This window comes from Lissotriton vulgaris, chromosome 5 (genome assembly GCF_964263255.1).
Source record: "Lissotriton vulgaris chromosome 5, aLisVul1.2, whole genome shotgun sequence".
NCBI classification, from domain to species: domain Eukaryota; kingdom Metazoa; phylum Chordata; class Amphibia; order Caudata; family Salamandridae; genus Lissotriton; species Lissotriton vulgaris.
This window is the reverse complement of record NC_141693.1, coordinates 1,902,581,539-1,902,597,125: the sequence shown is the minus strand read 5'-3', so window position 1 is coordinate 1,902,597,125 and position 15,587 is coordinate 1,902,581,539. Positions and strand designations below refer to the sequence as shown.

Sequence of the window (15,587 nt, the reverse complement as noted above, 5' to 3'; positions counted from 1 at the left end):
AGACAAAGTAGTCTCTATCGCAGACATACTTGTGTTCCACCCATCTGTAAATCAGGTGGACAGACCTTCCTTTTGGTGTAGAGTGGAATGCATCACCATTGCGATGGAGTAACCTATCTGCCAAACCTTGATTCTGGTGCAATGTTAATGATGGATACAGAGAAGTCTTCGATGCTGACATACTTGAGGTCTACCCGTCTGTAAATAAGGAGTCCGATTTATCAGTTTGACTAAGAGGGTACCCCATTGCTGTTCTAATTCACCTTCTCCTAACTGCCTTCCCCCTCTTAGCCAAGATGTTATTAGCCAGGATGTTATTTCACCTCTCCCCGCTCAAGACCCCTTACCATCTCAGGACACTTATTTTGACTCTATGCACTCCCTCCCCTAATACACGGACCTCCCTCCATCCACCAACCTGAGAATGCCTCTCCACCACCCCCTGAGCTCCCAACCCTAACACTCCACAGACCGCTCTCCCCGGATAATTCTGATCCGAACTAAGCACAGACCCTAGCTAACATCGAAAGCTATCTTCTGTCCTTGTCGTCTGAATTCTCCCAGCTCAAGAAAGTTCTTTCCTTATCATCTGAGCTCTCTCAACTAAGGAAAGATTTTAACTCTGTCTCCTCTGAAATCCACCTTAACTGCATGATTTTCCCAAACCCTGATGCACAAAACAACTCCAACCCTCTACAGTGGAGAACCTTCCCCCGCTGCAACTGTTTCCATCGACCCCACCGTGCCCCGAGCATTCTCTCCACCTCTGACCTCCTCGACCTTTGTAACTTCTACCACCCTAAATATCCAATTGACCCGCCCAACCCCCACTCTAACATTACAGTGATCTTGGGGACGAGCATAATCCCTTCCTCCCCCGTCTCCCCAAGGCTCCCAACATAACTTACCACTATCCAAACATGCCCTCCCCCCACAAACAACCCACAATCTCCCACATGCATGCTGGTCAATTGCCACTCAGCTGTCAGGCATGCGACTGAAATAGCTGAAACCATTCTCTGCGAAGACATTGATATTGCCTTCCTTACAGAAACTTGGCTCAAGGACCACTCTACATCTATCCTTGACCAACTCCATACTTAGAAAAGATAGACTAGATAAAATTGGAGGTGGTTTAGCTATCATCTTTAAAAACGAACATCAACTCTCGCTTGTCAAGAACTCTGACCCTGCCACGTTTGAATACCTCAGAGCTGAACTTAAAATTCAGGGCGCCCCACCGATTCGCCTACACAATATCTACCACCCTCCTGGCGAATCCCTTCCCTTCGTTGAGGAACTTTTCGACCTCCTCACCCAATCTTCACTTTCCAACTCTAAAAATCTCTTCCTTGGAAACTACAACCTCCACTGGAATGATATCAAAGACCCTGCTGTTAATCTCCTCACGGATCTTCGGGAGATCAGTGACCTTAAACACATTTGCACTCCCCAACTCACAGCAAGGAGGCTACTCTTGATGCCATTATCACTAATAATGATTTTGCTTCCCTTTCCAACATCATACCCATTGACTGGTCCGACCATCAACTCATCCTCTTCACAATCACCACTACAGCCCCTCCAAGCCAAAAACATCAAACACAAGAAATTGACCAGAAACCTCTATCTTATCCCCCCCCCCCGGAGAGCTAGAAACAAAACTCAAAGCCCAATTCCTGCTAACTCCCCTCTCCAAAAATGCTAACACCCTCACCAAGCACGATAATAAATCAGTTACTGAGGTCCTAGAACAAGTGGCACCTCCCAAACAAAAAACCCAGAGAAACATACCTTCCCAATCCTGGTTCAACTCTGATCTTAACAACGAAAGATGCTCCGTTAGGCAGGTCGAAAGAACCTGGAGGCATCATCCGTCCCCCTCCCATCTAGCCCTCCTCCGATCCACTAAGTCCAACTACAAAAAACTAAGCATGGGCGAATTTTGCGAATCTGGCATTCGTGAATTTGCGTATTTGCGAACTCGCAATCCGCAAAATCCGCAAACTCTCGCGAATTTGCGGATTTTTTTTTTGTGTTCGCAAGGGTTTCTGCCAGTTCGCGAGGGTTTTGTACCAGTTCGCAATTGCGAACTTACTTGTCGGCTCACAACGGTTGCGACTTTGTTGTTTCTACGTCTGGTTCATCATCACAGGTTCACAGCACCCTCTGTTTCACCACTTCCACCCTCTGATTCACCCACGCCACCCTCTGGTACATCACTGCCACCCTCTGATTCATCACTGTAGATTATGGGGGGGAAAGCAAGCACACCTGCCCTGCTTCAACTGACATGAATGAATTTGGGGTTGATTAATGTGTCACTGAATTTAAACTTTCTGTCTGGCACCTGCTTCCTTATCTGTAATTTGCTTTCTGTTGCAGTGCAATTTTTTTTCCCAGGACCTTTGTGGCCTACTTGTAGCTATTCTATGAGCCTGCTGTGAGGGTCAGAGCAGGGTCATAGAATAGTTGCAAGTAGGCAACTGAACTCTGGAGGGGCCCCTCAGGAAGCACTACAGGGAATGGTTACTAATGATGAGTTTGAACTTTTGCACCTGCTGAGTGCTTTCAGTTTTGCAAAACTCGTTTTTCTGCAGAACAGCAACTGGAATGCCCCAAACAAACGTAGGCAACTGAACTCTGGAGGGGCCCCTCAGGAAGCACTACAGGGAATGGTTACTAATGATGAGTGAACTTTTGCACCTGCTGAGTGCTTTCAATTTTGCAAAACTCATTTTTCTGCAGAACAGCAACTGTAATGCCCCAAACAAACTTACTTGTGGTAGTTGATTTCTAATCCAAAAGTGATACAAAGAAAGTCAAAAAGGCCTCAAATCCAAAAAAGTGCAGGCAAATGTCAACCTGAGGAGTTATTCTGATAAAAATCATCATTTTAGAAGGTTTATGCTGCTTGCTGGTGGATTTCTTGTGCAGAATTGCAAATTTTGTAATTTCGCGAGTGCGAGATTATTGCTGCCCGCCGCATCTACATGTTCGCAATTGTGAACTCTCGCGATGTGTAGCCAATCTCCCGCGGGATCCCGCAGCAAGATCCAAAATGGCGAAGCACTCGCAAAATATCGAGAAAAACAACTCGGCAAACGCTGAATGACGGTAAGTGAACGCCGCACGCCGGAATAGTGTATCACCAAGCAAAAAAATCCGCTGCGTGCGAATTTGCCGATTTTCGGTAAATTCGCGAGAGTACGCGGATTGCGAATTTACCGAAAATCCACAAAATCCGCGAGCGGAACAGATTTTCCGCCCAGGCTTACAAAAAACCCATCCTCAATTAAAAGGCCTCCTTCTTCTGCACACAACATAATAGGGCCAAAAATAGACCTAGAGAACTATTCAGTATTGTCAAAAACCATACATCCTCTGCCCCGCTGATAGCCACTAATGAGAAATATGAAGTCATTGCAAACTTCTTCTCTGATAAAGTCACCCAAATTGATCAACCCACCTCTTTCCTATGACATTTCTCCTGAACCTCCATCCTCATCTAATCCTCCCCAGGTCCTCTCCTGTCTCTCATCCGTTACCTTCTCACCTGAATCCATCCCTTTTCTCCTCCAGCAATAAAAAAACAATGCCTCCTGGCATAATGTTCACTCTGTCACGGAACATGAAGTCTATAATATCATCTCTAATCTGAAAACATCTGTGGTAAATAAAATTACCGGGACTATTTTTCTATACATTAATAACAATAAGAATAGCTCATAAAATGAGAGGCAGAGTCCGTGGTATCTGAGTCATACGGGCTTTAATTAAGATGACTCGAGTCAACGAGAATCGGGTTCCATTACCACTAAGGTTCAGGAAGGGATATCTAACGTTTTATTAACATCACACATTATATATAGTAAAATCGTACAATTACAATGAATACAGTAGGCGTAACAAGTGCAGAGAGAGAGAGATAAGAACATATGGGCGTAAAAGAAGGCGTGTAAGGAGGCGTACACGGAGGTGTGTACCAGATGAGTCACAGAGGTGTCATAGGTGGGTGGATGCATAGAGAAAATCTGCAGGGTCAGCAGAAACCTTTTCCCTACATGTGCGCGCAACTGAACATGACGTTAGATTGACGTGTAGCTGGGGAGAGCTGGGGGGCTTGACTTTAGCACTAGTAGAGGAGTCTGGAGTCTGGGATGTCAGAACAACCTGTACCTTTGGCATATCTGATATCTTGGGTTTGGAGGATGTATTATCTGAAGTAAAAGGTCTCTCGAGCAGAGGCCGTTCATCACTAAATACTAATGGGTGCATATATTTCTTCGTGCAATGCGCGGGGCCATGGGTATACTATGGCAACGGGTTCAGTAAATCACTTACATGGAGACAGGAAGGCTGGGCCCTATGCTCTGCAGGCGGAAATATGTTTACCTATTTCACTAGACTGGAATGTGTTTTTGCGGAGGCTGAACAGATAACTGTAGGCAAAATACCGTCTTGGCAGGCAGGCCAGGCCGGGCCGGGCACCGCTCGGCTGGGCAGGAAGTAAGGTAGAGGTCAGGGATGCATACCTAAACTGCAGCTTTCAGAGACAGAAGAGGCTCGGAGCCTGAATTCAGGGCCTGGCTCGGCTGAGCCACAAAAACGTGTGCTTCGCGATATTTAAAAGTGCACCATGTAAATGCATTGGAAACGTAGGCCTAAGAGCGGAATTAACATTACATACATGGAAGGCCTAATAACTGACATGCTAACATTGGACGGAAATGCAGGGGCATTACTATGACAGGCACGGGAAGGGAATTACATGATAACAGGGACATACATGGGGCATAGGTACATGGATAGGGTGCGAGGGGGGGACACACTGACTACCTAAAAATTTCTGTTTCCTCATTCCCTCCTTGGCCCCTACTGCGCCCTATAGGATATATCTATTTTCATGAGACCATCTATCTGTTCATATAACATCATTTGCTCGTCTTTTTTCATTCGGGCACGGGAACGTGAACGTGGACGGGGAATGCAAGCAGTGGCACACAAGCCGCAAATCGCTGGGCCACATTGCAGACAGAGACAGCAACTGAAAAGTATGAGCAGTACTGTTCCTAGGAATGACAATACTTTCCATCCCCAGGCTGATATCACACTCCAGAGCCAACCGGACCAAGTCCAAGTGCCAGGATTCTGGTGTTTCTGATGGGCTATTTTATGGAGCCTTGTTATTGCTGAATACACTGATGGTGCGTTATTAGGAATAAACACACAACAACTGGAGCCGATCACTCTACAAGCTCCGCCCCTATCGGCCAAGATGACGTCAAGAACAAGGCGGTTCTGAAGAACAACAAGTCTCATAGCAGACTGCTCTTCGGTCAAGTTACCTAGGGCAGAAGTAGTTTCATTCACTACCGCTTCGAGAGTTCTGGTCAATTTTCGTATTAATTTACTGTTTTGGACGGGACCAACAAAGAAAAATAATCCTTTATTGAAATCTGTATATTGTTCCCACGCTGTCTCAGTCTGATCAACAATTGGGGACTCGATCTCCCTCTTGTGTCTGACATGTACGAGTCGGGAATCTCGATGATAATCGGATGGAGCTAGGAAAACTGGTGGCAATAGGAACGCAATATAACATGTGCCACCCCAATCTAAGGGCAGACGTACATAAGCTGTCTGACCACAAATGAAATAGGAATGGCGAGAAGCTCTGAAAGTAGATTTTCCTTTATCACTGAATTCAACCACAGTATTACACTCACTGTGTCCTAAGTACACTGAACCATTCTTTCTAACGCATAATTCACCTTTCACTGGTAAGACGGTTATAAACGGCAAATCTGAATTAGTCTCAGACTGGACGTTCAGAATCATGAGGTTAAGGGAAAAATTTCCTAATTCGTACACTTCATTTTCTAGATCGGTCCCTGTCCTTTGGGAAAGACCGTCCTTGTCTGGGAAACATGCTTTATTCATGACTGTATTCAGGTCTCCCCATATCCAATCGCCCTGGGAAACTGTGGACTTACTGTCTAATGAGGACATTAAAGCAAACCATGCTCCGCACGAACCATTGTGCGAAAACGGATAAGGAAAAAGGGGCAGAGCTCCCTTCATTTTCTGGTAAGGTGGGAGTCGTCCACATACCCAGCAATTCGTGGCATTGCTGGTCTGATGAGAATGGTGTAACATACGGATAAAAGTGTTGTTGCGCAGTGCTAGTCGATAGGATAGTTCGTGAGGTGGCAGGTCACTGAATGTGTGCTCTACAGTATCATTGAAAGAAGAATGTACATGTGAACCAAGGGGAGGAAAGAAAACATGTAGCGTCAAGCTTATACATATAATCGATATACTCAGAAAAAACATAATAAGCAAGGTAACTATGCATCGACTACGTAGATTTTTGCAATATTTAACTTTCATTTGACTCTGTCTATCTCTCTCGCTATTTGGATCTACAGTCTCATACATATCAGGAACCTGTCTAACCGCTTCACCCGAGGGGGACTTAAACAATTAAACGCTGCCTGACTTACTAGACCGTAGCTTAGAACGATACTCCTGTTGCGGAGTTTTTTCTAGAAAAGGGAGTTTAGTGTCAGTATCAGGAATGTTCTCAGAAACTTTCGCAAAACAGTCTTTGGAATCTGAGCCAAGTCCATGAAATCGCTTCACGTGGTGGGCATGGATCCAGCCCTTTCGTCCCTCCACTTTGATAGCTGTCCTCGTCGTCAGTAGCACAAGTTTCAGTGACTTCCAACGCGGCTCCAAGGGGCTTGACCGGTCGAAATTACGCACAAGGACAAGATCACCTGGAACAATGGCGTGATCTTTAACCTGGGTGTTGTCTGGGAAAGCGACGGCAACCTGTGAACGACAAGAGAGTAGTGCAGACATCAAGGAAACCAGGTAATCTGTCAGCATATTACTGTCAACGTCTGTGATTTTTCTAGGCATAGGTGTACCCCACATATTTGGTGGTCTACCGAAAACAACCTCATAAGGAGATAGTCCGGTTCTGGAATGGGCTACCATACGCATGTAAAAGAGGGCAACCGGCAGGGCTACCATCCAATCCACGCCTTTTTCTGCACAGACGTTCGCTAACCGTGTTTTTAGAGTCTGGTTGTGTCTCTCTACGAGACCTGCTGCCTCTGGATGTCGTACGCAATGGAACTTCCACTGGTACCCTAACAGAAGAGATACTTGTTTCATTAATTCAGAGGAGAATGGCTGTCCATTATCTGAGTACACGACACGGGGCAAACCATATCGCGGGAAGAATTCACGGACCAACTGTTTGGCAGTGGTCACAGCGGTGTAATCTGGGATTGGGTACGCTTCTGTCCATCTGGATAGGGCACATACAACTACGAGGACATACTTGAATCCTCGACATCAGTCCATCTGGATATAATCCATCTGGAGGGCTTCAAAAGGGTGGTCAGGAGGATGAAATCCACCTTGTTCCACGGGAATGCCTTTGCCTGGGTTGAACTGACAACAGATCATACAGGTACGTACTTTCTGTTTCGCTGCTGCACGTAAATGTTTGTTGGACCAGATGTTCTGTATGCTGTCTAACATGGCTTTTTCTCCTAGGTGTGCTGGACTATGTGCTGTATTAATAATAGCTTGAACCATAGAATCGGGGAGAAACCATGTGGCTTTTCCCTTTGTCATCCATCCCTGATCTGTCTGGACCCCTCCTTGTTCAGTCCATTTCTTGATTTCGTCTGGAGTGGCATGTGTCTGTATGTCGAGTACATCTTGTGTGGGATCCTTGACTGTCATGCACTTCGTCAGTGATGGTACTTCAGTCTTCGTCGTGTCAGCTGGAATGTCTGTATGAGTCTGTGCTGTAAGTTCGGCTGTTCGATCTGCCAGGTCGTTACCCTGGGAAATAGTGTCAGTGATTTTCGTATGTGCTTTGCACTTCATGATGGCTATGGCTGTAGGCAAGTGTATTGCATCTAACAGAGCTTGAATGAGGGGACCATGCTGTATCTTGGTTCCATGAGAGGTCAAAAAACCTCTTTCTTGCCAGAGGACACCGAAGTCGTGAACGACTCCGAATGCATACTGTGAATCTGTGTATATGTTTACTTTCAGGTTCTTAGCTCGTATGCAGGCCTGGGTCAGAGCAATGAGCTCTGCTGCTTGGGCAGACAAGGTGTCAATACGATGTGTTTCTATGACGTCAGTATCGGTGGTCACTGCATACGCGGCCACTAACTCTCCTGTGTTTGTTCTCAGACATGAACCATCCACATAAAGTGTCAGGTCTGGGTCGGGCAATGCGATGTCTGTCAAGTCTTGTCTTGGCTTCGTCATTGTGTTAATGACTACCACACAGTCATGTGGTGTAGGGTCTGCTGTAATTGAGGGTAACAGTGTAGCAGGGTTTAATATGTTACAACGTCTGATCTCTATGTGTGGCTGGAACAGTGTCAATTCATATCCTGTCAGTCTTGCTATGGTCAGGTGTTGTGTCTGTGTCCTGTTTAAGAGAACTTCCACGGAGTGTGGAACCTGTACTGTCAGGGGATGTCCTAACACTATGGAGTCGCTTTGTCTGATAGCTAGAGCTGTTGCTGCAACTGATTTTAGGCACGCAGACAAAGCCTGGGCCACTGGATCCAATGTACTAGAAAAGTAAGCACAAGGCTTGTGTTTTCCTGCTTGATCTTGTGTAAGAACAGATAATGCTGTGCCATCGCGTTCAGTAACAAAAAGTGTAAAAGGTTTGCTGTAACATGGTGTCGCTAAAACAGGTGCTTGACATAGAGCTTTCTTCAGTTCATCAAAAGCAAGTGTATGTTCCTGAGTCCAAGGGAGGACAGTCAAAGTGGCTGCCTCCTGTGTTGTCAACTGTATGAGTGGTTTGGCTAGATATGCATACTGGGGAATCCATTGTCTGCAATAAGAAGTGAGGCCAATGAAGGCCCGTACCTCCTTTTGTGTCTTGGGCTGTGGAAGATGTGCAATTAACTGAATGCGGTCAGGTGTCAACTGTCTACCCCTCTTGGACAGCAAGTGTCCAAGGTATACCACTTGCTGGGCACAGAATTGCAGCTTCGAAGGGGACACTTTATGCCCCTTTTCGGCCAGGAAATATAAAACTGTCAGTGATGCACATTCGCAGTCTCGTTCTGTCCGCGCTGTGATCAACAGATCATCAACGTATTGGAGCAGTGCAGTGTCAGTAGGCATGTGAATACTGTCTAGTTGTCGTTTCAGTGCTTGGCTGTAAATACTAGGGCTTTCTGTGAACCCTTGCAAATTGCAAGCTTCGGCCATTTAAACAGAATCCGAAGAGATACTGGCTTTCCGGATGGATCGGGACACTAAAAAAGGCGTTCTTAAGATCAATTACAGTAAAGAACGCAGCTTCGGAATCAATGACAGTCAATAGAGAGGAAATGTCTGGGACCACTGGGTACTGGGGTATTATACATTTATTTAATTCTCGAAGGTCAATCACCAGTCTGCATTTGGATCAGTTTGTTTAAGAATCGGAATGATAGGAGAATTACATACATTGGAGTCAGTTTCTACAACCACTCCTTGTGCAATTAGTTCGTCAACAATTTTCAGTAAGGCCACTACAGCCTCAGGTGGTAACTTGTATTGTCGGATTCGGGGCAGTACAACTCCTTGCTTGAGTGTGACACGGTATGGTGTAATGTGCATGTAACCTTCATCAGTCGGACGTTGCGCCCATAAATGCTGTGGTACATTCTGAAGTCTTGGATCAAAATCTCTCAACACATAATGTCCTTTAAAATCACGTAAAAACAATCTCACTCCTTCCGGAGAACAACAAATCACTGCTCCTAGTTCTTTCAATGTTTTTATGCCAAGCAAGTTTTCTGGACATGATTTCGTAAGTAACAAGTCTGTAGTGCGGGACAATGGACCAACTTCTAGGGAAACTGGCTTTGACACTTCGTTAACAATAGGCTTTCCGGAAAATCCCAGGGAAATATTTCGTGATCCTGAGATGGGTGCCCCTGGAACCTCGTCATGACTGATGGTAGTTCTGCTCGCCCCTGTGTCAATCAAAAAATTTCTGTCTTTCCCTAATACATGACTATGCACATAGGGACCCTCTTGATCTACAGGAACCTCGATAAGGGGCAAGCCAACCTCCCTCTCTAGGCCGTTTCATGAATACTGTTGATAATCTGGGTAGTCTGACTGTGCGTACTGGTACATTTGTTGCGTGACGTGTTGTGTGGCAGCTATTGGTTGGGGTACAGCTACTGTCTGTTGTGCGTTCTGTGGGGGTTGCGTGTTCTGCGGGATGTGGTCCTGTCTAGGAGGATGCGGTCTTTCTTTCGTCTTGCCTGTAGCTATATTGTGTTTCAGGACAGCACATTCATTTATATAGTGACCTGGCTGTTTACAGTAGTTGCAGGTCCCTTTTACAGGTTGCACGCCCTTTCTCTGACCATCAGCAGCTGGAACTGATTGTGCTACTAGTACTTTCATTTTCGTGTCTTTCATACGTCTCTTTTCGTGTTCCTGTTCTTCTCTAATTCGGTTCTGGTGGTACTGTAACATCTGCAACATTTGGGAAGGGCTATTAGCTTGCCAGGTACTCTCAACCTTCAGTACTCTATTTTTAACCTGGGGTAAGGAATTCTCTACTAATTTGGTCACAAACAGATGTGGATACGATTCACTACTTGTCTTTAGGCCGCTTTTAATAATAAAACATTTCTCAAATCTAGAATAGAAGTCACTAGTGTCTTCATCTTGTTTCTGTTTACAGGCTGAAATGGCATCCCAATCTTCCTTTTTAGTTGTCAATAATCTCGGCAGAACCTGTATCAATAACTCTGGTAATTCTTTAGCTTTATCCCCGAGACCAGTACCAGGGATTCGTGTATTATCCTCGTTTTCTAATTCTGTCCAGTTAATCTTTTTCTCTCCCACCTCCCATTCTTTTTCTTTAAGTTTTTCGTAAATGCCTGCAGGTAACAGGACTTTTAACATTTTAATTGTATCAGCATATGTATACTCTCCCATGCGGAGCATGTCTTTTAATTCACGGTGGAACCCTGCTGGATCTTTGTCGTGACAGGGTAGTAATTTTTTTCATTTCCAATAATTCCATTTTCGTTAAGGGTGTGTAAACGTATACTCGATGAAGCGTACCCGCATTATCTCTAATGGGATGAACCTCTCGTAAGGGATTCTGTCTGTCTATGTAAAAGGTCTTCCTTTCTTGGTGTGGAACAGGAACAAAATGTGGAGTCAGGAAAGTCCTGTATTTATGTCGTTGTTCTAGTATGACATTAATTAATTCAGTACCTAGACCTCTCCATCTTGCTAGGAGTAAATCATCCAATAATTTATATAGGGGACCTGGATCAGAATGTTGACTCTCGGACAATGTGATGAGATGTTGAATCATGTACATACCAGCTAATCGCTGTTCTTCCGGAGGAAGACTCAAAAATGTTTGCGCTACTACGTCATCCTTATATATATTAGAATTGCGGCCCATTGTACTGCTGACCGGGCTAGTTCCTGTTCATGCATGGTACTAAGTTCACTACTCCCTGCTCGTCTTTTTAATGCTTGGTCAGTGGCTTGGAATATGTGTTCAAGGGAATACTGTTCTGGTATGGGAGAAAGAGAACGTTTCTTGTATTCTAGTCGTATGGGTCTATCAAAGGGTCTTGCCCTCCCTACGTAATGTATTTTACTCGTATCCTCTTTCTCGGCTTCTCTCTCCGCCTGTTCTCTCTCGTGTATCACAACGATTTCTTTACGAATCTTTCTGTACATGGCTTCTACACAATTCTGTTTATCATGTTTACCAGCAGCTATGTTGTCACTCCAGTTTGTCAGGACTTTAATCCCATCTCTATTTTTACTTGGCTGATCTTGTTCCCTTATCAAACAATTAATCAAAAACTGTAAGATCATACGTTGAAGCTCCACTTTCCTTTGCGCCATGGCCTCGTGAATACTATCTGGTCCCTCCCCCGTTCTGATGAAGTGGTATATTTTGTCTAAATGTTCCTTCATGTCTGGTAGAATACTTAAGTAATTTGTAACTCGTCTTAATCGTACTGAGTATATGAGCATAGGACCTTCACCTGGTACTGGATCATATATACAATCAGTAAGGTTCTGTCTAAGGGTTGCGTATGTAGCTGCTTTTGGCGTGCGCTGTAATGCTAGTTCTCGTAATGATGATCGTTTTATCTGAGGCGGGGTGGAGGGGCCCCCTCCCGCTGCTCCCAAACTGGGATCGCCTAGGCTTGCATCAGGTTTTACTAGCTGTGTTGCTGGTTGTGTAGTTATGGTAACGTTGTTACTGGTAATGCAGGTTGATCTTGGGTTACAGGTGTTGTATGAAAAGGATTGGTAGGACCGATGGCAGGAGGACCAGTGGGGGGGTTCGTGTTATCAACAGGGTTGGGAGGAGGATTAGTAGGTGGTACACGTACATTTACATACTCTGGAGCAGCGTCATCTAAATAGGAAGAAAGGAAAATGTCCGCTGCGGTCTGTTTATGACTACGGAGTGTAGTCGGGATCAGTGGTGGCGGCAAGTTACTGGGTACTTCCGGGGTCACCCTAGGTAGGCCCTCGGCGAGAAGGGGATACATGCCTTTAATAAGGGCATTTCTTTGTCGGTCTAATTGTTCTGCTCTAACTCGTTCACCTTCTTCTAGTAATTCCTTTTCTTGGGCTTTTCCTGATGCTTCTCTACTTTTTTCTGCTTTCCTAATTTCTTTCTCTGTTCTTCTATGCGCTTCTTTCCGCCACAATTCTATGGCATCTTTCTGGGATTGTCTGGCTTTCTTTTTCCACAGCGCTTCCTCTACTCTCATGATGCAATCAGCATCCCATGTCCCTGAGACAGGCCATCTATATTTCTCTTCCAGATCCTTAGTGTAGTCCACCCATAAATCTAAGTACAGTATGGCATCTAAGCCATGTTTGTGGTACATAAAATGTCCGGGAGTGTCCCTAGGCGGGACGGGAACTGCTTCTTCAAGTATCCCTTTCCTGGTTCCTATCTGACGTAATTTCGAAAACAGCGGCATATTTGAACTGACTTGAACGAAAACACAATGAGCACAATAATAGACTGCAAACAATCATTCATGCCACGACATTAAAACATTGCGAACAGATACTACCTGGTATATAGAATACCACAATTCTGAAAATCTCGAAATGCAATACTAGAATACTGGATGCACTGCTAGAACAGTACAGTCATACCGGTCCCATAAAGAGACACGTCATACCGTATCCACCTAAATGGACACGTCTATACCGGATCTGTGTACCCAGACCCGTCTTGACCGGGCTCAAATAAAGGAACCCGTCTATATGCGTTCCCAACAACGGTACTCACCGGGAAGCAGAACTGAAGGCCTCGGAAACTCGACACTGGACTGGACTGCTACGGCTTCTGGCTGCTACGCATGCGCCTCGGAACAGGTGGGCCTCTGGATACCTCGGACCTTGCTCTCTCGGCTTGGGCTCTGGTCGGGACAGTCCGCATTCCTCACCGCCTCGTGTGGATGCCTGGTCGCAGTCTCCATCTCCTCCGTGGGCCTGAGGGAGTCAGCAGGAAAACCCGCGAATGTGCACAGAAAAGGGGTCCGTCACGGCTGTAGAAGGGGTCAGGGGCCTGCGTTACATCGCCGGCGCGTGGGGAAGGGGACTCGTTCCTGTTCGGGCGCCAGATTATGTGGTAAATAAAATTACCAGGACTATTTTTCTAGACATTAATAACAATAAGAATAGCTCATAAAATGAGAGGCAGAGTCCGTGGTATCTGAGTCATACGGGCTTTAATTAAGATGACTCGAGTCAACGAGAATCGGGTTCCATCACCACTAAGGTTCAGGAAGGGATATCTAACGTTTTATTAACATCACACATTATATATAGTAAAATCGTACAATTACAATGAATACAGTAGGCGTAACAAGTGCAGAGAGAGAGAGATAAGAACACATGGGCAAAAAAGAAGGCGTGTAAGGAGGCGTACACGGAGGTGTGTACCAGATGAGTCACACAGATGTCATAGGTGGGTGGATGCATAGAGAAAATCTGCAGGGTCAGCAGAAACCTTTTCCCTACATGTGCCCGCAACTGAACATGACGTGAGATTGACGTGTAGCTGGGGAGAGCTGGGGGGCTTGACTTTAGCACTAGTAGAGGAGTCTGGAGTCTGGGATGTCAGAACGACCTGTACCTTTGGCATATCTGATATCTTGGGTTTGGAGGATGTATTATCTGAAGTAAAAGGTCTCTCGAGCAGAGGCCGTTCATCACTAAATACTAATGGGTGCATATATTTCTTCGTGCAATGCGCGGGGCCATGGGTATACTATGGCAACGGGTTCAGTAAATCACTTACATGGAGACAGGAAGGCTGGGCCCTATGCTCTGCAGGCGGAAATATGTTTACCTATTTCACTAGACTGGAATGTGTTTTTGCGGAGGCTGAACAGATAACTGTAGGCAAAATACCGTCTTGGCAGGCAGGCCAGGCCGGGCCGGGCACCGCTCGGCTGGGCAGGAAGTAAGGTAGAGGTCAGGGATGCATACCTAAACTGCAGCTTTCAGAGACAGAAGAGGCTCGGAGCCTGAATTCAGGGCCTGGCTCGGCTGAGCCGCAAAAACGTGTGCTTCGCGATATTTAAAAGTGCACCATGTAAATGCATTGGAAACGTAGGCCTAAGAGCGGAATTAACATTACATACATGGAAGGCCTAATAACTGACATGCTAACATTGGACGGAAATGAAGGGGCATTACTATGACAGGCACGGGAAGGGAATTACATGATAACAGGGACATACATGGGGCATAGGTACATGGATAGGGTGCGAGGGGGACACACACTGACTACCTAAAAATTTCTGTTTCCTCACATCCTCTCACACCAAAAACTCTATGCCCTCTAACCTTGTCCTAGACCTTAAACATATCATTGCCCCTCTCTGGACCACCATTATAAACTCGTCCCTGACCACCAGGTGTGTTCCTGCCTCCCTCCAACTGGGTCAAATCACACCCATCCCCAAAACTCTATCACAGACATACTTGTGTTCCACCCATCTGTAAATCAGGTGGACAGACCTTCCTTTTGGTGTAGAGTGGAATGCATCACCATTGCGATGGAGTACCCTATCTGCCAAACCTTGATTCTGGTGCAATGTTAATGACGGATACAGAGAAGTCTTCGATGCTGACATACTTGAGGTCTACCCGTCTGTAAATAAGGAGTCCGGTTTATCAGGTTGACTAAGAGGGTACCCCATTGCTGTTCTAATTCACCTTCTCCTAACTGCCTTCCCCCTCTTAGCCAAGATGTTATTAGCCAGGATGTTATTTCACCTCTCCCGGCTCAAGACCCCTTACCATCTCAGGACACTTATTATGACTCTAGGCACTCCCTCCCCGAATACACGGACCTCCCTCCATCCATCAACCTGAGAATGCCTCTCCACCACCCCCTGAGCTCCCAACCCTAACACTCCACAGACCACACTCCCCGGATAACTCTGATCCAAATTAAGCACAGACCCTAGCTAACATCGAAAGCTATCTTCTGTCCTTGTCATCTGAAC

At 45.7% G+C, this 15,587-nt stretch overlaps 1 protein-coding gene across 1 annotated transcript in view; it reads left to right on the top strand.

Moving 5' to 3' along the window:
* Positions 1–15,587, top strand: part of LOC147717678 (butyrophilin subfamily 1 member A1-like) — a 692,641-nt gene that overhangs the window by 280,864 nt on the left and 396,190 nt on the right. The window lies entirely within an intron of this gene.